Below are 21,422 nucleotides of genomic sequence, written 5' to 3'. Positions count from 1 at the left end.
ACTGAAGCAGGTTGCCATTTCCTCCTCCAGGGGATTTTCCTGGCCCACAGATTGGACATGTGTCTTCACATCTCCTGCACTGCAGGCAGATTCTTTACTGGGCCACCAGTGAAGTCCCAGAACTGTTCATGGAAGAACAGAAACATGAGACCAACCTCTGAAGTAGACACAAGAGGAAAAGAGGTGTCCCTCCATAGCAGATTTCTTATCCCTGGTACAAGTGACATTTTGAGTTTTAGTCCAGAGCCTCTTTCATCCAGGATAAACCAACTCATGCCTCTAAAGCATTTAAAATTACCAAGGGTCAGCACGGAGAGGAAATGAGCCTGTTCTTATCCTCTGTTGTTATTTTCTATGTATCACATGCCTTACTTTTTCCTTAAAAAGTCCCACCTTCCTTCTTCAATGCAAACCATAACAACATTCTCCATTGCTTTTTCTTTGTAAAAAATTGTTATAAATAGTTACGTTTCATTGATTTTGCAATGATTGGATATATGATGAAATTTATGTACATATATAATATTTTATCTGTGCAATCTGGCTTAGCATGTGTCACTTGCCACTTTTCATGGTCATTAATAAAGTCCTTAACAATTCTTCAAAAAGCTGCATAATTATATATATATATATATATATATATATATATGAAAAACTATGGATACATAGTATAAATATGAAACACTAGCATATATATATATATGTTAGTCATTCAATTGTGTACAACTCTTAGCAACTCCATGGACTCTAACCCGACAGGCTCCTCTGCTCACGGAATTCTCTAGGCAAGAATGCTGGAATGGGTAGCCATTCCCTTCTCCAGGGGATCTTCACAACTCAGTGATCGAACATGGACCTCCCACATTGCAGGCAGATTCTCTGCCATCTGAGCCACCAGGGAAGTCCTGTATATAAACGTATACCATAACTTTCATTATTTCTTTGAGATTTACACCATATTTCTAAATTTTGCTTTCATAAGTAATGGTGCAATGCAGCAGCAAGCATTCTGTTAATTTCATATTTACATCTTTGTTGTCCCTGGTGGCTCAGATGGTAAAGGGTCTGCCTGCAGACCCAGCTTAGATCTCTGAGTGGGAAAGATCCCCTGGAAAAGGGAATGACAATCCACTCCAGTATTCTTGCCTGGAGAATCCCATAGACAGAAAAGTCTCGTCCATGGGGTGGCAAAGATTCAGATGCGACTGAATGACTAACATTTTCTCTTTTTTTTGTTTAGAACTTCAAATAAATCTAAAGCAGTGAATTTGCATAGTGTAATTAACAAAATCACAACACTAACTTTATAGGACAGTATGCATTATCATGTATTTTTTAAGAGAGACAAAACTGAATCAAGGATAATATAACACAGAATAACTATTAATATTTTACTCCATACCCAGAAAATTAGGAACATGGACAAGGAAAACTGCATTGCTGTGACAGACTTTATCCTCCTTGGATTCTCAGATGCCCCTGAGCTCAAAGTCTTCCTCTTCCTGCTGTTTCATTCTATCTTGAGTCACAGTTTTGGTAAACCTGGGCTTTATTTCTCTCATTCAGGTCAGCTCTAGACTTCACACCTCCATGTACTTTTTCCTCAGCCACTTGTCCTCTGTAGATTTCTGTTACTCCACGACCATAATGCCTAAGATGATAGCTAACATCTTAAATTAAGACAAAGGCATTTCCTTCTTGGAATGTGCTGTGCAATTTTACCTGTTTTGCACATTTGTGATAACTGAGGTCATTCTGCTGGCAGTGATGGCCTATGACCACTTTGTGGCCATCTGTTACCCACTGCTCTACATGGTCACCATGTCCTGAAATCTCTGTTTGAAGTGGGTGTCTTGATGCTACCTCAATGGTGCTATGTGTTCTCTGATTCACTTGTTTTTAGCTCTTCAGATCCCATCCTACACATTAAATGTGATCAACCATTTCTTTTGTGATCCGCCCCCCACCCCCACCCCGCCGTCTTTTGCTAGCTCTGATGTCACTGTGAATCAATTGGTGCTATACTCTGTGGCCATTTTTTATGAGATCATCACCATCATGGTCATCCGCACCTCCTACTTGTTTATTCTCATCACCATCCTGAGCATACACTCTGCAGAAGGAAAGTGCAAAGCCTTTTCCACCTGTGCTCCCCACCTTGCTGTCATCGTCTTTCATGGAACAATCCTTTTCATTTACTGCAGGCCCCAGTCTGGCAACAGCATGGGTTGCCAGAAAGTGGCCACGGTGTTCTGCACTGTAGTGATCCCCATGCTGAACCCCCTGATCTATAGTCTGAAGAACAAGGATATGAAAGAAGCTCTCAGAAAAGTGGTGAGCTCCAAAATATTTTCCCAGAAAATATCTTCATAGCAGGCTCAGGGTTCCAAATTGGAGGGAGGTGAAAGGGTGACGATGTGCTATGATGTTGGAAAGGATAAACAGAAGTGAGTAGCTATGAATGAGTCTTTTTGACTCACTTTTCTTTGTACCTTGTATCCTGTCAATTTGAGTTGAGCATATATCAAAATTCGCAGTCTGCTTCCATGCTCTTATTCAATCTAAAATTCTTTAAGTGGTTCTGGGCAATGGACAGTTAAAACACACATTTAGTTTGCTGTAAAACTTTCATAAGTTTATTAAAGAACTCACATTTCATTTTTCCATCCAGTATGGAAACCATAATTTATTTCAAAATTGAAAGGCTGTTATTTTGCAGTGAAGAGCACATGTTTGGTTTTTTTTTTTTACCTTTTAAAAATATTTATTTATTTTTATCATTCATTTGGCTGTGTCGGGTCTTAATTGCAGATTGCATGATGTTTTGCACAGATGCTAGTTGGCACATGTGGACCCAGCAGTTGTGATATGCAGGCTTCTCTGTAGCATGTGGGATCTTAGTTCCCCAACCAGGGATCAAACAAGTGTGCCCTACATGGCAAGGCAGATTCTTAGCAAATGGACCACCAGGGAAGTCCCTGGATACCTTTAAAGAGACTCTCTGACAAGATATGATTGTGACTCATCTCACTGTCTCCATGAGTCGCTAAATGGTGGGCAAGAAGGAATTCTGCCAGCAGACTGCCTCAGGACTCAAACTGCATACATTCTGTTGGTTCTATTTTCTGGAGAATCTTGACTGATACAGATTTTTCTCAAGGGGCATTGATGTTAAAATTGTGGCAAAAAGACTGCGATGTCCGAGAACATCTTGTTCCTGGCAGTGGTAGTTGAATGTGCCTCTGCCAAGGTGACGGATAAACTCTGTGCTCGTTCCAATTGATCAATCTTCCAACTGTTCCTTGAGAAGCATTATTTTAGAGAAATCTGAGCAATGTGTTGTTCACTTTAAAAAGCACTAGGATGATCAGACTAAAAAGATCAAATTCCTAGAATCTGGTTTCAGGGAGCGAAGGTCAATCAGTAAGACTGTGTCTCAGAACAGGATTAAATAAGCTGATTGACAAGGAAGGAAGCTTAGAGGTTCTTCCCTAATGGGTTAGGGGAATGATGGCCCTAGGGGTCAACTAATCTCCTGGGTGGCTCAGTGGTAAAGAATCCCCCTGCCAATGCAGGAAATGCAGCTTTGATCCCTGGGTCAGGAAGATCCCCTGGAGTAGAAAATGTTTGATTTTATGCCCAAATGAGCACATTCTGAAATTCTGTTTCACTCCAGTAGCTAATTTAATCCCTTTGGAGTTTTTTGATGGAATACACATTCTAAGCAGAACTATCTTTCAAATTACAGTATTTAGACCTTGTTCAGGAAATTTTTGTCATAAAGAAAATGATAATTTATAATTCTAACATCAAGAGCTTCTAATTTAGTGTTTCTTTGTTAGTTTCTTTTTATTTTTGGGGTCATTAGGTAATATTTAGCTGATAAATATATGAATTGAGAAGCAAACAGGAAAGCAATAAGAAAAACACTAGTTTTATTGCATATTTTGTCTGTCATTGTATGTGATTTTAGACAAATCTACCTAATACACACACACACACACACACACACACACACACACATCAAATTTACACCTTCAGTTCAGTTCAGTTCAGTCGCGTCTGACTCTTTGCAACCCCATGAATTGCAGCACGCCAGGCCTCCCTGTCCATCACCAACTCCCGGAGTTCACTCAGACTCATGTCCATTGAGTCAATGATGCCATCCAGCCATCTCATCCTCTGTCATCCCCTTCTTCTCCTGCCCCCAATCCCTCCCAGCATCAGAGTCTTTTCCAATGAGTCAACTCTTTGCATGAGGTGGCCAAAGTACTGGAGTTTCAGCTTTAGCATCATTCTTTCCAAAGAAATCGCAGGGCTGATCTCCTTCAGAATGGATTGGTTGGATCTCCTTGCAGTCCAAGGGACTCTCAAGAGTCTTCTCCAACACTGCAGTTCAAAAGCACCAATTCTTCGGTGCTCAACTTTCTTCACAGTCCAACTCTCACATCCATACATGACTACTGGAAAAACCATAGCCTTGACAAGACGGACCTTTGTTGGCAAAGTAATGTCTCTGCTTTTCAATATGCTATCTAGGTTGGTCATAACTTTTCTTCCAAAGAATAAGCATCTTTTAATTTTTTGACTGCAGTGACCATCTACAGTGATTTTGGAGCCCAAACAGTCTGACACTGTTTCCACTATTTCCCCACCTATTTCCCATGAAGTGATGGGACCAGATGCCATGATCTTCTTTTTCTGAATGTTGAGCTTTAAGCCAAGTTTTTCACTCTCCACTTTCACTTTCATCAAGAGACTTTTTTGTTGTTCTTCACTTTCTGCCATAAGGGTGGTGTCATCTGCATATCTGAGGTTATTGATATTTCTCCTAGCAATCTTGATTCCAGCTTGTGCTTCTTCCAGCCCAGCAGTTCTCATAACGTACTCTGAATATGTTAAATTTACACCATATATATATATTCTCTTTGTCAATTATACCTTAGTAAATCTAAAAGAAATTAAAAGCATAAAACAGTGCACTTAAAAAGGAAAAATGTTTGCTGTGCAATCTAGATAACTTTTGGTATGATGTCATTATCCAACAGTTTTGGAGTCTTTGGGAATGATAATGGGGCTTCGAGAGAAGGTGACAGTTAAACTTTTGATTTACTTTCATATACAATGTTTCTAAATCTGCTATTGGTTTTTCCTCATGTTTTCAAGAAATATAAATTGCATCAGGAAACAATAATTAGCTTTAATAGCTTGTTCTGAGCCTCCAAAGAAGAAGTCAAGGGATTCTCTCTAGGGCCTTGTGTCACAGGGAGTGTTAGAGACATAAGGGTCTCACCCTTCCTGGTAAATCAACAAGTCCTCTGGAGACCAGAGGCGGGCTGTCTTTGCCACTGTCCCATGTAGAGTATCTATCTAATAGATACCTTAATTTCAGTTATTTCTTCATGAGGAAAATCACTTGGAGAAATTTTTAGTCACTGCAAACATTACATATCAGGAACAGAAAGTGCATACTTTTCAGAAAGATATGTAGAAGGGCCTGGCTTAGTTGAACTCCTTCCAGCTGTGTCCTGAACAAGTGTTTCCTGAGAGTGTGAGAACACAGGGGCCCTGATTCTCTTTGGTGCATGTCTCTCTGCTTCTGCCAGTTCAGGGTAGAACTGGGCAAGGAAGAATATGCAGGTATTTAACCAAAATTGATTTTAAAAGAATAAAAAAGTAACTTCTGGAGAAATAGAATCAACAAGATTGCCTCTAAATAAGATTTTAAAGCATGGAACAAACAAGTGCTGACTCACAAGACCACAAACAAAAACAATGGAAAGAAATTATAAGGATAAACATTTTGGATACCATGCTTACCAGGTTTGATGATAATACAGATTGCTTATATAATGGTATTTGGGAGATAAGGAAATAGATATTTAATTGCATATAAGTTAACTAGAAGGACATGAAAATCTACCAGAATAGAGTAAAAGATGGTCAGTGGTTTATTCACTCCCTCCTCCCAAGGGGATAGACAATATCTGGAGGCATTTTTGGTGTCACAATGCAGGGACAGGGGTGAAGTTACTATCATCTAGTGGACAAAGGCCAGAGAAGCTGCACAGGATAGCTCCCCATAAAAAAAAAGATCCAGTCCAAAATATCAGTAATGTCATGATTGGAAAACTCTGAGAAAGATCACTGATAAAGAATTTTATAATAGTGAGAATTGACATGGAAAAATTACCTTCTGATTGTTGCTTAAATATATTTGTGGAAATAGTATGGTGGCTTTTCATAGTATAAAAATTAAATACATGCTCTGATAATCCAGTAATCCTGCTTTTGAATATTTATTTATTTAATTCAAAATAATTAACATGGTGATTTCAAAGAGATATTAGCATTCCTGTGTTCATTACAGAGCTATTCATAATAGCAAAGATTAGAAATAACCTAAATGTCTATGCACCAAAAAGTAGATCAAGAAAATGTTTTATGTATATAAAATGGCATAAAAAAAGAAATACATTATGCAGTAAAGTACCACATGGATGACAGTGTGCTTAGTGAAATATGTCAGTCACAGAAAGTCAAATACTGTATGACTCCATTTTTACGTTCATGGAATCAAAAAGTGGAGTGATAGATGTCAATGGCTTGAGGAGGGGAAAACAGGAAGTTAGAAATCAGTGGACATAAAATATCAATTAAGCAAGTTAAATGGGTTGCAGAGATATACTGGACAAAAATCATATTGGTAGTCAACAATACTGTACTGTACATTTAAAATATCTTAATTTGGTAGGTCTTATGTGAAATGTTCTTACCACAATAAAATAAAAATAAATATTAGTACAATATGATCACTAAAAGCTAAATTTTACTTGGATTCCATCAGCTTTTTCCCTTTAATTATCTTTTTATTTTCTTGGACCCAATCCAGGTACCACATTGTACTGTCATCATGTCTCCCTAATGTCTGATCTGTGACAGATTTTGACTCTTTCCTTAGTTTGTTTGTTTGCTTTTTTGTTTTTGCTTCAATAATTTTAAGGAGTATGGATGAGGTATCCTGTTGAATGCTTGCAAATATGGGTTTGCCTAATAATTTTCTCATAGTAAGATGAGATAATAGATTCTGTGGAAAGAATGTCACAGAGGTGAAGTTTCTCATTACATCATATCAGGGGATAAATGAGGCCCACACTCCACCACTGGAGATGTTCACCTTTATCTTTCACTTCGGTAATGTTGGTCATATTTACTAAACTTGACTGTGAGATTTTAAATTGAGTTGAGTTGATAAAAATTATTTCTACTGTGTTCACTTTCCTTATTTAAATTTTATAGTCCTTGGTTTCTAAAATGAATATGTGTTATTTCAATAATTCAATAAACAGAAGTAATTAATGGAATGGATGTGGTGGTGCAATCGAACAGAACAGTTATTTTCAAAGGATCAGTTCCTTGTCCAAACTTAATATTTAACTTTGTAAATATCTCTGCTTTAGCTCTCAATGAGTCATGATGATCTAAATGGTGGACCTTCATATTTCTTCCATATGTTAGAGAAAAAGTATGGAGGAACAAGGTTATTCCTGGCATATTGTGGTCATTCAATTAATATTTAATAATGATTTCATCTATAATTGCATACTTTTTATAATTGTAAAAAGTATCAGTGTGAGGAAGGGTCTGAGAGAAGTGATTTTACCTACAAATGTTCATGTGAAATGCCCCTAACACTGCTCCAGGTTTTATAAGACACAAGAAAGAATTACATCAGAGAATTGTGATTAATTTTAATTATTTCAAGGCTTTAAGAGAATGAGGCAACAGACAGTCTCTAGGGTTTATGCCATTAGGTTGTGACTATAGATATAAGACTATATCCATCACTTTCAACCAGGAGAGATCCTACTTTCACCCATCAGCAGCTATCTTGGGAAGCTGCTGTGTAACTCAGGAGCTCAGCCCGGTGCTCTGTGATGACCTAGGGGGAGGCATGGGAGGGAGGGGGGAGGCTCAAGAGGGAGGGGATATATCTGTATATATCCCTTCTAACCAAAAGTAAATTCAAAAATAAGATTCTAAACAAAAATTAATATTATTTTCTAACTAGGGTATTAGAAAAAAAGTGTGAAGGGAAATTTACCATTTAGACAGAGAGAGTCCTTGGCTAATACTGAGCCATTGTGAAAATTAGCAATCTGAACTGTAAAGGAAGAGAAAGTGGACTCAGCCTACAGAGCTTTGTATGAGAACTGGCTCAGCTAAGCCCTTAAAACGACAGAGGTTCCCTGGTGGATCAGTGGTAAAGAATCTGCTGTCAGTGCAAGAGTCAAGAGACTCAGGTTTGATCCTTGGGTTAGGAACATCCCCTGGAGTAGGAAATGGTAACACACTTCAGCATTCTTGCCTGGAAAATATTCCACTGGCAAAGGAGTCTGGTGAGCTACATACAGTCCATGGGTTCACAAAAGAGTCTGAAGCAATGGGGTGACTGATCACAAAAAAGTGCCTGGAATGGAGGGTTAGAAGAGCTCTGAGAATCTGTGGAAGGTGCATTATCTGGCTTCTACAAACTTTTGGAGTAGTCAAATTGAAACAAAGACAAATATTTAATTAAAAAAATAAGCACAGATTAAACAAATGCTATTGAAAGAAAAGTAAACGGCTCTATTTTTAATTATGTATGTAAAGTAGCTTTGAAAGCAAAAATTAAACAAAATAGAGAAGAAATATATAGGAAAGATATTAGCTGTCATATTTCCTAAATGCAAAGAATCTCACCAGCAATTTAAAATAACATTTGGGTCACAAAATCCATTGCATGAAATAAAACATTAGTTTAATATTAATTTTCAAGTGGCTTAGATAAATCAGCAATATTTAGAATGTCTAGCTTTGTGATAGATTGTCTTTTTAAAATTTATACTCAAATTTATGAATATAAGAAGATAAAGGGATCTTGAGTGTCTCAGTTTTGCCTATGATCTGACATTATTGCTGAGCCATATAAAATCGATTTCTTGAGTTATGGGGCAAAAGACAACCTTATCAGAAATAATAGAGAACATTCCTGGTATGATAGGGTCTAAGAGGTGTTGGTCACCAATTCTGCATGCACGTGTGCTGAGTCACTCCGCTGTGTCTTATTCTTTGCAACTCCATGGACTATATAGCCAACCCGACTCTCTCCATGTAACTTTCCAGTCAAGAATACTGGAGTGGGTTTCCATTTCCTTCACCAGAGGATCTTTCTAACCCAGGGACTGAACCTACATCTCTTGCATCTCCCACATTGGCAGGTGGATTCTTTACCACTATTCCGCTGATAAGTCATTGGTCATCAATTAGAGAAATACAATTCTTTTCTATTAGCATTTTCTCATGAAATATCATCACACTGCAGTACTACCTTAAATGTTTGGTCTTTCTCCTTTACAGGTAATATAGGGACAGAATAAATGTCTTTATTTATGGACATTTCTATGTTAGAATCTTTAGTAGTGTTAAATTTTTCTTAAGTTCCTTTCTCATCTCACCTGTTGCTGCCTTCTAGTATAGCTCTCTGATATGTACTTTCATTGGACAATTTCCCATAGATTTAAGATCACGAGTTTGTCACAAGTTGGAACATGATTATGAATAAATGAATATCTTAGTACTAAGACATTGAACATAGATTCTCTTTTAGACAAATGGAAAATTTGTGGGAGGCTGGATCAAGAGTCCAGTCACATATGTGTAGATTGATCCTTATTTGCATGTTACAGGGAAAGTCAAGGATCTCTGTCTTCTGCTTTGTCATGTCTCTGATAAAGACATAGACTGTGTTATCCTTATTATTTGTCCAATGTTATTACTCCACAAGAAATGAGGTGGGATTGATAATTAGGGTTCCCTGTATTGAGAACACTCTCTGAAAAAAAATAACTAAGGTTTATTTTGATAATAGATTCACTGAGTCAGAAACAAAAGTAAATGATAAGTATCACGTGGAATTAACAGGAAAGGCACAAATGGAAACTTAGAGGGGTCATTCTTAGTGTCACATTGTGAACATGTGATGCAAAGTGTAATTTATTTAAAATTTTCTCACTTTTGCTACTAGTTTTAGGAGTGAAATAATCAGTTATGGTATTAGGCTAGGTTACTCTTTTATTAATTTATAATGTTAAAGTGGACCTAAAAGTGCCATAGAAGGATTTCACTGAAAATAAATCCCAAATCTTTTAATTTCATATTATCTCTAAATATTAAAATTATAATTCAGAACTAAAAGGTTCAATAATGGTACTGTGCTCTTTATTTTTATTTTTTTAGGTTTTCAAAGATTTTATCAAAAAACAAAATGAATTCATAATCCTGAAAACAACAAAGGTGGATTTCTCCCCATCTGTGACCAGATCCCCCTCCCCATCTGTGACCAGATTCCTCCCCATCCTGAGGATCAAACCCTGACTCTCATCTCCCCACTGCCCCACCAACTGCCAACCAAATCTTCATGCTAGAACCTCTCTGTGTTTCTTATGCACTATTGCTATGTGTCTAAAATGTTCAAAAGATAACCATTTAAACTTCTATTTAAAGAGCACAGTACCTCTGGGGTGCCAAGGTACTGTGCTCTTTAAAGAAACGTTTAAATGGTTACCTTTTGAACACTTTTTTGTTCTACTTTTCTTCATTTTATTTATTTATTTTTTAATTTTTATTTTTACTTTATTTTACTTTACAATACTATATTGGTTTTGCCATACATTGACATGAATCCACCATGGGTGTACATGAGTTCCCAATCCTGAACCCCCCTCCCACCTCCCACCCCATTTCATCTCTCTGGATCATCCTCGAGCACCAGCCCCAAGCATCCTGTATCCTGCATCGGACATAGACTGGCGATTCGTTTCTTACATGATAGCATACATGTTTCAGTGCCATTCTCCCAAATCCTCCCACCCTCTCCCTCTCTCTCAGAGTCCAAAAGTCTGTTCTGTACATCTGTGTCTCTTTTGCTGTCTTGCATACAGGGTTATCATCACCATCTTTCTAAATTTCATATATATGTGTTAGTATACTGTACTGGTGTTTTTATTTCTGGCTTGCTTCACTCTGTATAATCATCTCCAGTTTCATCCATCTCATTAGAACTGATTCAAAGGTATTCTTTTTGAGCATCTTTTCATGTGTTTGTTAGCCATCCATATGTCTTCTTTGGAGAAATGTCTATTTAGTTCTTTGGCCCATTTTTTTTTTTGAGGGGGTGCGTCATTTATTTTTCTGGAATTGAGCTGCAGGAGTTGCTTGTATATTTTTGAGATTAGTTGTTTGTCAGCTGCTTCATTTGCTATTCTTTTCTCCCATTCAGAAGGCTGTCTTTTCACCTTGCTTATATTTTCCTTTGTTGTGAAGAAGCTTTTAATTTTAATTAGATCCCATTTGTTTATTTTTGTTTTTATTTCAGAATTCTGGGAGGTGGATCATAGAGGATCCTGCTGTGATTTATGTCGGAAACTGTTTTGCCTAAGTTCTCCTCTAGGAGTTTTATAGTTTCTGGTCTTACATTTAGATCTTTAATCCATTTTGAGTTTATTTTTGTGTGTGGTGTTAGATTATTAGAGAAATGCAAATCAAAACCACAATGAGGTACCACTTCACACCAGTCAGAATGGCTGTGATCCAAAAGTCTTCAAGCAATAAAGGCTGGAGAGGGTGTGGAGAAAAGGGAACCCTCCTACACAGTTGGTGGGAATGTAAACTAGTACAGCCACTATGGAGAACAGTGTGGAGATTCCTTAAAAAATTGCAAATAGAACTGCCTTATGACCCAGCAATCCCACTGCTGGGCACACACACTGAGGAAACCAGAATTGAAAGAGACACATGTACCCAAATGTTCATCGCAGCACTGTTTATAATTGCCAGGACATGGAAACAACCAAATGTCCATCAGCAGATGAATGGATAAGAAAGCTGTGGTACATATACACAATGGAGTATTACTCAGCCATTAAAAAGAATACATTTGAATCAGTTCTGATGATATGGATGAAACTGGAGCCGATTATACAGAGTGAAGTAAGCCAGAAAGAAAAACACCAATACAGTATGCTAACACATGTATATGGAATTTAGAAAGATGGCAATGATGACCCTGTATGCGAGACAGCAAAAGAGACACAGATGTGTATAACGGACTTTTGGACTCAGAGGGAGAGGGAGAGGGTGGGATGATTTGGGAGAATGTCATTGAAACATGTATACTATCATGTAAGAAACAAATCGCCAGTCTATGTCCGATGCAGGATACAGGATGCTTGGGGCTGGTGCACGGGGATGACCCAGAGAGATGTTATGGGGAGGGTGGTGGGAGGGGGGTTCATGTTTGGGAACGCATGTATACCCGTGGTGGATTCATGTCAATGTATGGCAAAACCAATACAGTATTGTAAAGTAAAATAAAGTAAAAATAAAAATTAATGGCTTTTAATGGCTGAGTAATACTCCATTGTGTATATGTACCACAGCTTTCTTTTGAACATTTTAGACATTTAGCAATAGTCCATAAGAAACACAGAGAGGTTCTAATAGAAACACTTTGCTTCTTCTTCCAGCTTTGGAAAGGAGGCATTAACTGAGGGTCTTACATCCTCATTCTCTCTAATATTTTTGTTTCCAGGGCTGATTCAGATTCTGACAAACAGAAATCATGTTTCTATCAGAGAAAAATAAAAGTGGGGCCAAGTTCACTGTCCTAGGCTTCTCTGATTACCCAGAGGTGCAAGTCCCCCTTTTCTTGATATTCTTCACCATCTACAGTGTCACTGTGGTAGGGAATCTTGGGATGATAGTAACCATCAAAATTAATCCCAAACTGCACACCCCCATATACTTTTTCCTTAGCCACCTCTCCTTTGTGGATTTCTGTTATTCCTCCATAATTGCTCCCAAGACCATGGCGAACTTCATGGTAAAAGACAATCATTTCATTCGTAGTCTGTATAATACAATTCTTTTTCTTTTGTACCTTTGTCATGACTGAGTCCTTTTTATTAGCTGTGATGGCCTATGACTGCTTCGTTGCCATCTGAAACCCTCTGCTATACAGGGTGGCCATGTCCCCGAGACTCTGTGCCACGTTAGTGGTTGGGTCTTTTGCCAGGGGAACAACCTGCTTCTTGACATCACATATTCTGTTAGCAAATTATCATTTTGAGGTTACAACATAATCAATCACTTTTTCTGTGAGTTCTCCTCCTTGCTTTCCCTCTCTTGCTCTGATACTTATCTCAACCAGTTGCTGCTTTTTATTTTTGCCACCTTTAATGAGGTCAGCACACTCTTCATCATTCTCCTGTCTTATGTTTTTATTGTTGTCACCATCTTCAAGATGCCTTCAGCCTGTGGTCGCCACAAAGCCTTCTCCACCTGTGCCTCCCACCTGACCGCCATCAGCATCTTCCCCGGCACCATCCTCTTCCTGTGCCCAACTCCACAACCTCCAGGCACACAGTCAAAGTAGCATCTGTGTTTTACATGGCAGTCATCCCCATGTTGAATCCCCTGATCTACAGGCTGAGAAATAAGGATATCAATAAACCAGTTTCCAAGATAGTGGGCTCTAAACTTTTTTCTTATTGAGTATTATAATAATATTTTTTATTGATATGTAAACAAAGTGTAGCTACAAAAGTTGGTTTTTAAAGATAAGTTTAAATTAATGAAGAGTTAATGCTGCAAAATTTATGGTTGCCAGGAGAGGCAAGAAGTTTGGGGGAAAGGGTTAGTTTGGGAGTTTGGGATGAACGTGTACACTCTGTTACATTTAAATGGATAGCCAACAAGAATCTGCTGTATAGCACACAGAACTCTGCTCAGTGTTATGTGGCACCCTGGATGGGATGATAGTTTGTGAGAGAATGGATATATGTATCTATATGCCTGAGTCCCTTCTCCGTTCACCTGAAACTATCAGACCATTGTTTGTTAATAGTCTATATCCCAATACTAAAAAAATAATAATAATAATTAAAAAGAGAGAATTCTTTAAAATAGAAAGAACATGCATTTTGGCTCAAAGAAATTAACTTATATTCTCTCTTATTTACCAGGAAAAAAGTATCAATATCACCATTTTCTAAGTTTTAATCTAAAAAATTCAGACAAGATAAATGTATTAAATAGATTAAAATACAATATAGATATGTGGCATACCTTGTTTAATCTTAATAAATTGAATTTCATCTCTTTCACACATAGAATAACTAGGCTTTCAATTAGCAAGTGCATTTCTCTTACAAAAATACAAATAGCAGTTAAAATAAGACATGGTGTTCATCCTTCAAAGGCTGAAAATCCAGTGTTAAGAGTAAGGTAGTTAAGAAAGTGATAACTGTGCAAGTTGGAAAATAGTATCACAATGGGTTTGAGAGGAAAAAAGACAAGTTCAAGCCCTTCATAAAATAGGTATTATGTTGACCTGGCTTGGATAACTTAAGAGTCAGACTTTTAGGAAACATATTTCAATGTAGGAGTTTTATCCAGGAGACTAAAGCATAGCAAACAAGGAAATCAGAATATAATAATGTATTAATGATAATTTTTTTAACTGAGTTAACAGTGCATAAGTTATACTTACATTTGTCTCCATGTTGATTTGTGTTGTATTGTGGATATGGGTTACTTGACACAAAGTTGATAAGACACTGATTATATTCTGAATGTATTTTCAAAAGAGCTCCAGTGTGGCAGCATGTGCAACTATGATAGACTCCACCAGAGGCTTAAAAATGCAGGACGAGCTCTCAGAACATCTTTCATGCAAAAAGGTAGCATAACAAGTGCCTGCCCAATTGATATTTCATTCTATTATTCTACCTATGAAGACATCAAAAGTATTATCAATTCTTCCTGTGGTGGATTCATGTCAATATATGGCAAAACCAATACAGTATTTTACAGTAAAATAAAGTAAAAATTAAAAAAAGTATTATCAATTCTTTTTTTTTCTTTTACCAAACTCAATGTCTGTATCCTTCTCAAATAAACTTGCGTCTTAAAAAAAAAAAAGTGCTTCCAGTTGCCCAAAGAGTTGAAAACTATTTGCCTGTATAACCGTATTCAAAATAAAATGCAAACTAGGTAGTCATTAGTTTGCTGTGGTTGTTGTAGTTTAGTGGCTAAGTCATGTCCAATTCTTTGCAACCCCATGGACTGTAGCCCACCAGAATCCTTTGTCCTTAGGATTACCAAGGCAAGAGTACTGGAGTGGGTACCTTCTATAGGAGATCTTCCAGACCCAAGGATTGAAACTGTGTCTCCTGCACTGGCAGGCAGATTCTTCCCTACTGAGCCACCTGGAAAGCCTGGATATTAGTATATAGTCAGGTCTATTTAATAAGGTAAATTAGAAATAAGATCTCTTTAGCATCAATAGCTCAGGCTTGCTTGAATAACTTAAACACTCTTCTCCTCCACTCAATGTGTGTGCTAGTTACTCAGTCGTGTCCGATTCTTTGCGACCTCATGCTCTGTCCTTGGGATTTTCCAGGCAAGAATAATGGAGTGGGTTGCATTTGCTTCTTCCTCTCTACTCAATGTGCCTAAATAAATTCCTAAATATCTACTTTTTTAGATGAAAATATTGAGAATATTTGGGACTATTAACAGTAAATGGGATTCGAAATTCTGTCAGAAACTCTGCTGGAATAGTAATGACACACCACCCTTTCATTCAGTTTTTCAAAACTATGTTTCATCAAAGTTTTCTAAGTAATACATTAAACAAAGTTAAATTCTCTTCTAGTTTTGGTGAAGGCTAAATTTTTGGAGATTCTTTCAAAAGGACTTTTTACCTAATGTGGTTTATTTCAAGCAGGAGCCCAATTCTCCACTTATAAAGGCATGCCCATCTCTTCTTTTGTTTCTCATTAAATGATCAAATTGATTCCTTCATTTTTTAATATAGTCTACATTTGAGAATAACTGGGTAATATAAGGTCCTTGAAGTGACATATTGTGTCAGTTATAAGAAAGGCCCTGTTGCTATGTTATAATCACTTGGAATTTACACAAACTCTTAGAATAGCTGCCATGTGAACAAGCACAGGCTAGGATATTGGATAATGAGCAATATAGCTCACGGCCCTATCCCATGAAGCAGCATGGAGCCAAACTCCAGACTGAACTATGAACCCTCTTAGATCACCCAGCCTGGCAAGCTGATAGCATACACGTAATCAGACCAGCACAGATCAGTCAGTTCTGGATCAGATCAGCAGAGCTGCCTCACTGACTTATATAATAGTGATCTATGCAATAGGCAGCTGTTTTTAACTCATTGGGATTCCCTGGTGGCTCAGACAGTAGTGTCTGACCACAAGGCCGGAAACCTGGGTTCGATTCCTGGGTCGGGAAAATCCCCTGGAGAAGGACATGGCAACCCACTCTAGTATTCTTGCCTGGGAAATCCCATGGACGGAGGAACCTCGTGGGCTACAGTCCATGGGGTCGCAAAAAGTCGGACACAACTGAGCAGCTTCACTTTCATTTTCACTTTAACTCATATGTTTTGGAGTAGTTTGTTATGCAACCTTAAAATACAACTGATTTTCTTAATTTCTGATGTTACCACAAACACCTTCCCAAGTCTTACCATAGAGCAGTTAAGCATTTCTGCTTTCCTTCTGTTTAGAGGCAGCTTAGTTAAAATGTACAATTAAAAACTTTAGAAAATTTAACACATTGTTGATGTTAATGAATCTTTTGATGAAATGATTGCCTAAAACACTGATCTTATTGATATAAATACAGCTCATCAAAACCTTAAATCTTTGTACTTATTCAATTTATGGATAATGATGATAAAACAAATTTCAATTAAATATTTATATTTAAATCATTTTTAAAAATCTGTTTTGTCTTTAAGACAGATAAGCAAAGGTTTCTGTGAGTGGGTTGCATAGATGATATAAAACATCACTGCCAGTGATGCTGTCTTTTTAGTCATTCTGTCATGAGACTCTCTCCTTCAAGGGAATGCATTTTGCATCAATCCTTGCAGGTGTAGTAAGAATAATGACCAAAAAAAAAAAGATGCTAATCAGATACTATCATCAATCTACTATATATGATCTCAAAACCTCACTGTATTGGCTAAAACATGTGTCTATTGCAAATCTCATATTTTCTGAGAAAAGAAAGATATATGAGCTAAAAGGAAATAAGTCATACCATGGGCTTGAAATGTCTTAATTAAAACAAATTTCAGGTTTCATGTAATACAATGTTTCACATTGTTGTTATGTTTTAGGTTTTTGAAGTTTTCTATTACTTTTCTAATAGGGGTAATTCCCAAGGTAATCTATGAATGGGTAGCAGGAACTTTTGCTTTTGGACAATGAAACATAAGGGATAGTGAAAGTGCTGAGTGGAATGGAGAGGCAGAAACACTCCACAACGTCAGAAAATAACCAGGTGAATCAATTTTAGGGAAACACATGAAGGTTGTTGAGAATATGGAAACCAGTTTACTTCCAACTATTTATAGTCATGAAATTCTTAGATGATTGGTATATCCAGGGAAATAAACCACATAGTATCATTCATAACCTATTGGTTTAGGAGAAGATTATACAGACAGAGAAGGAGCAGACCTGGGAGATATCCCTCAGGCAGATCCATAAAATGGTCTCTACACATTCAGATATTGAAGCTGGATTTAGAAAAGGCAGAGAAACCATAGATCAGACTTTCAACATCTATTGGATCACAGAAAAATTAGTAACTCCAGAAAAGCATCTACTTCTGCTTTATTGACTGCACTGAAGCCTTTGACTGTGTAGATTAAAACAAACTGTGGAAAATTCTTGAAGAGATGGGAATACCAGACCATCTTACCTGCCTCCTGAGAAATCTGTTTGCAGGTCAAGACAGATAGAACCAGACATGGAGCAATGGACCGGTTCCAAATAGGGAAAGGAGTACATCAAGGCTGTATATTGTCACCCTGCGAATTTAACTTATACCCAGAGTACATCATTCAAAATGCTGGGCTGGATGAAGCACAAGCTGAAATCAAGATTGCTGGGAGAAATATCAATAACTTCAGATATGCAGATGATACCACCCTTATGGCAGAAAGTGAATAGAAACTAAAGAGGCTTTTGATGAAGGTGAAAGAGGAGAGTGAAAAAGTTGGCTTAAAACTCAACATTCAAAAAACTGAGATCATGGCATCTGGCCCCATCACTTCATGCATATAGATGAGAAAACGATGGAAACAGTGGCTGACTTTATTTTCTTGGGTGTGAAATCACTGCTGATGGTGACTGCAGCCATGAAATTTAAAAAAAAAAAAAAAGCTTGCTCCTTGGAACAAAAGCGATAGCCAAACTAAAGAGCATATTAAAAAACAGAGACATTACTTTGCTGACAAAGGTCTGTCTAGTCAAAGCTATGGGTTTCCAGTAGGTATGTATGGATGTGAGAGTTGGTTCTTAAAAAAGACTGAGTGCTAAACAATTGATGCTTTTGAACTGTGGTGTTGGGGAAGACTCTAGAGAGTCCCTTGGACTACAAGCGGATCAAACCAGTCAATCCTAAAGGAAATCAGTCCTGAATGTTCATTGGAAGGACCGATGCTGAAGACCCATTACATTGGGCACCTGATGCAAAGAACTGACTCATTGGAAAAGACCCTGATGCTGGGAAAGATTGAAGGCAGGAGTAAAAGTGGATGACAGAGGATGAAATGGTTGGATGTCATCACCAGCTTGTTGGACATGAGTTTGATCAAGCTCCAGGGGTTGGTGATGGACAGGGAGGCCTAACATGCTGCGATTCATGGGGTTGCAAAGAGTCAGAAACAACTGAGCGACAGAACTGAACTGAACTGATGAAGTGTTTTCCCTTTACGTACTGAGAAACAATATGAGATGAAATGGGGACACTTCAATCTATAGAATGAAATATCTTGAAACAGCTATTAGTGTAACAGGGGAAAGAGTGTGAGCCAATTGGGAAGAATGCTTGATTCCTCTCCCCTTCCATCTGCCTCCACTCTCACATTAACTCCATCCAAGGAATGTGGGAAAGACAGCAGGGAGATTCTCTTGAGACTCACTTTGATGCTGAGAAGGGTGGTGAGGGGTCCTCAAAACTGCAGATGGAGGAGCACAGACATGTGAACCACCTCTGAAGCAGACAGGAGAGCAAGAACTTTAACCTTGTGAAAAGGTCAGGCATCTCTACAGCAGGTTTCTCAAGTATGATGCTATTAACATTGGTCAAGATATATATTTGGTCTTTGCTTATGTTGAGGATATGTGGAAGGACGGGAGTGGGGTAAGAGATGCCGTCCTGCACCTTATACACTTAGCAGCATCTATAGTCTGCCCTCTGGATGTTTGTAGCACCCCTTCCTATTGTGACAGTCAACAATATTTCCAGACATTGACAAATGTCCAACAAGGATCAACATCACTCCTGCTCTACAAATAATCAGCAGCCTGACTTTGCATCTTTAGAACTTAAAAACAGGAAAAGATTTTCAAAATTATGCACCACGTTGAAATAAAAAAATACAGCTCACTTATTCCTGGCCCTTTGAAGAGAGAAAAGCCTTCCATCACAGTGATAATTTGTGTTCAAACAGGAGTCCTTAATTCACATATCCTTTATCTCTTGAAGTTATTTGAAGAAGGAGGAAAAAACTGGCTGTGTTGGCTTTTAGTCCAGATTCACTTTCCTCCTGGAATAAGCAGTCAGTGCTACTAAATCATTCTATTGTTAGTTAGGATCAGGAGAGTGAATAAATGAGCATGTTCATACCCTTTGTTGGCATCTTTTACGTGTCCAGGTCTTAGAAAGTATCTCTCCTGTATTTAAAAAAAAAAAGGCAAATTCCTGCATGCATTTTTTAAAAGTAATTGGTAAAACTGTTTATTTTCTTGGATGTTTTGACAATTAAATATGCACGGAGACTTATGTTTAGGTATGCCATATTCTACCTTTGTGATCTGATTTCCTATTTTTAACTTGACACTTTCTCATAGTCATTTTTCAGGTTATTGAAAGTTCTTCTGAAAGCTGCATAGTTTCCTATAGTATGCATGTAGCATAACTTTGACCCTCCTGTTTGACATTTTGTTTCTAAGCTCCTATAATAAATAATAGTGCAATGCAGCAAGAAGAATTTGTCTTAATTTAATATTCACAATTTTGATTTATTGAATAGATTTAAAGTAGTGAGTTCATTTGTCAAATAGGTTTTAGAAGGCTTCAGGGTCACAGTTACAGAAAGTTTGTGTGTGTGTTAAGTTGCTTCAGTTGTGTCCAACTCTTTGCAACCCCGTAGAGTGTAGCCTGCCAGGCTCCTCTGTCAATGGGATTCTCCAGGCAGATATTGGAGTGGGTTGCCATTTCCTTCTCCATACAGAAAGTTTCAGTTCAGTTCAGTGGCTCAGTCTTGTCTGACTCTTTGCGACCTCATGAATCGCAGCACGTCAGGCCTCCCTGTGTTCACTCAGACTCACGTCCATCGAGTCAATGATGCCATCCAGCCATCGCATCCTCTGTCGTCCCCTTCTCCTTCTGCCCCCAATCCCTCCCAGCATCAGAGTCTTTTCCAATGAGTCAACTCTTCGCATGAGGTGGCCAAATTACTGGAGCTTCAGCTTTAGCATCATTCCTTCCAAAGCAATCCCAGGGCTGATCTCCTTCAGAATGGATTGGTTGGCTCTCCTTGCAGTCCAAGGGACTCTCAGGAATCTTCTCCAACAAAAGTTCAAAAGCATCAATTCTTCAGCGCTCAGCCTTCTTCACAGTCCAACTCTCATTAGACCTAAGTAATAATTCTCTGTACAATGATGAACATTTTATAGCATAGTTTAAAAATCACTGCTGCTGCTGCTGCTACTAAGTCACTTCAATTGCTAAAATAGACTATAAAATTCACTTTTTCATTTAAAAGGTAACAATACAAATGATGCTTGTGTGTTAATAATCTTAAATAAGCATACTTCTCATCATTTCATTAAAAAAGAGAAACTTCCTATATATTATTTTTAAAAATTCCCAAGGATCCTAGTGTTTCCAAAATTGATTTAACAGTGTAGCAGTAAAAAGGTATTTAAATTTCAAACTTTGCTAATTAAGTAATATTTGATGTCTTTCTAATGATTCAGTTCCAAGCTGTATATTGTGTAGAACTACTTTAGATCATTATATAGATTTTCATGGATGTGAATTATTTCATGTGATCTGTGAATTTAAATGTGAGCTCTATGCATTTGTGGCTTAGGATGTCTGAAATTTTCTTAGGCTTCAAAATGTCAATGTTTTATTTCTTTGCTGAAAAAGTTGAATATCTTATTTATTCTCGTGTCTTTCTTAGGAGATAATTGGAGATGATCTCACAGAGAATAACTATTAACTTTTTTTTTTTTCTGCAACCACAGTAAAGTGAACAC

General features: G+C 37.6%; 2 pseudogenes; both read left to right on the top strand.

Annotated features, from left to right (window-relative positions):
* The first annotated feature begins 1,418 nt into the window (after window positions 1-1,418).
* Window positions 1,419-2,373, top strand: LOC138076699 (olfactory receptor 5L1-like; annotated as a pseudogene).
* A 10,288-nt stretch (window positions 2,374-12,661) lies between these two features.
* Window positions 12,662-13,593, top strand: LOC138076068 (olfactory receptor 5D18-like; annotated as a pseudogene).
* Window positions 13,594-21,422: the final 7,829 nt, after the last annotated feature.

Source organism: Capricornis sumatraensis, chromosome 3 (assembly GCF_032405125.1).
Source record: "Capricornis sumatraensis isolate serow.1 chromosome 3, serow.2, whole genome shotgun sequence".
In the NCBI taxonomy this organism is placed as follows: domain Eukaryota; kingdom Metazoa; phylum Chordata; class Mammalia; order Artiodactyla; family Bovidae; genus Capricornis; species Capricornis sumatraensis.
The sequence above is the reverse complement of the archived record's forward strand: the minus strand, read 5'-3'. Positions and strand labels throughout refer to the sequence as shown.